This window comes from Vicia villosa, linkage group LG2 (genome assembly GCF_029867415.1).
Source record: "Vicia villosa cultivar HV-30 ecotype Madison, WI linkage group LG2, Vvil1.0, whole genome shotgun sequence".
NCBI lineage: Eukaryota > Viridiplantae > Streptophyta > Magnoliopsida > Fabales > Fabaceae > Vicia > Vicia villosa.
In genome coordinates, this window is record NC_081181.1 from 229,614,736 (window position 1) to 229,616,629 (window position 1,894).

The following is a 1,894-nucleotide window of genomic DNA, read 5'->3' on the forward strand; positions in this document are numbered from 1 at the left end:
GTTAACTCGATGCAAGCACCCATCTTTCAAGAGGAGTTTGAGGTGATTGAGGAATCAACGAGGTTTTTGGACATGGTATTCACTTATCTTTTGGTTTTTGTGTCTGATCATACGACTTTGTTCTTTTGATGAGGATCTTTTATTTTTTGATCCTTGTTTTGCTTTCGATTTGCTTTTCTGCTTTTCCTAACTTTTGTCTGGACAAATCGTTTTGAATTTTGATTTTGAAGTCCAGCGGGATGCTCTAATTTTGCCTAAGTCACTTGTTTTCAAATTTTAGACTTAGCGGGCTTTCTTTTTCTTTTCTTTTTTGTTCATTCTTTTCTTTTTGAACAAGTCATGTGATCCTGAGTCTTTTTGACTTGGTAGAATGGTAGTGACTGCTTCACTTCTCTCTTGACGAGGGTATAACCATTTTGGTTTCACGTCTTTCTCGACCTCCTAATGTGAGGGATATAACCATTTTGGTTTTGATTTTTTCGACCTCCTGATGCGAGGGATAAAGTGTAATGATCCTCAGATAGAATACTCTTTTTGAAATTTGAATTCTCGATCAAATTAACTGAACACTACCTTGCCCCTGAGTTTAAAGAATGAGGGTTTTTCTGAACAAAAAAGAAACTCCTACTTCAAGGCTCAAAGGGGTTAACGATGATTTCACTTCCTTATATCTCCAGTGTTTAAGGATTTGAAATAATGCTTGTACATCATCAACATGGTTTTATTCAAAAGAATATCGTTTGAGGTTCTGGGTATTATATGTTCATCATCCTCGCTTCGGAGTTATCGTGCTTTGTTTAACAAGAGTTAGGTATCACAAGCAAAAAAAACATATAGAGAGCGAAAACGAATGAATTTTTTCAAGACAAACATACCCAATGCATCATTATTATTGTTAAAAAACAAACAAGTTTTACATACAACGGTACTGAACAAAACAAGAAAGATTACACTTAAAAATGCATGATGGTTTAGAGATTGCCAACGTTGAGGAGATTCTCTCCGTCTGGACTTATTGCTTCAGAAGATCCACCGAGTCAAAGGAGAATTTCAATTATGGCCTTCAGGCGTGAATGTGATAGCCTTGGTGTCAATCAGGTTTGAACCTTGTCCCTGAATGGCTGACAGTCTTCAATTGAATGCCCAGGTGCCCCAACATGGTAGCCATAACTAATATTAGGTGGTTTAGAGATTTCCAACGTTGAGAAGATTCTCTCCGTCTGGACTTATTGCTTCAGAAGATCCACTGAGTCAAAGGAGAATTTCAATTATGGCCTACAGGCGTGAATGTGATAGCCTTGGTGTCAATTAGGTCTTGAACCTTGTCCCTGAATGGATGACAGTCTTCAATTGAATACCCAGGTGCCCCAACATGGTAGCCATAACTAACATTAGGTGGTTTAGAGATTGCCAACGTTGAGGAGATTCTCTTTGTCTGGACTTATTGCTTCAGAAGATCCACTGAGTCAAAGGAGAATTTCAATTATGGCCTTCAGGCGTGAATGTGATAGCCTTGGTGTCAATTAGGTCTTGAACCTTGTCCCTGAATGTCTGACAGTCTTCAATTGAATGCCCAGGTGCCCCAACATGGTATCCATAACTAACATTAGGGTTAAACCCCACATGATAAGGGAAAGGAACATGATCTAACTGTTTTGGCTCCGCTAAAGAAAGCTTTAGCAAGTGAGAGAACAACTTATCATGAGTCATTGGAATAACATCATACCCTCTTTCTGGCCTTTTGTGCCTCTGCCTACCCTGTTGGTGACACATCTGTCGATAATTCAGCCATTGCAGCGCATACTGAACTGATTGATCACGTGGAACAGAATTCCGTTGAACAAACTGAATGTGTGGCTGACTAAGAGTTGTAGTACAAATTTGTGGATCATCC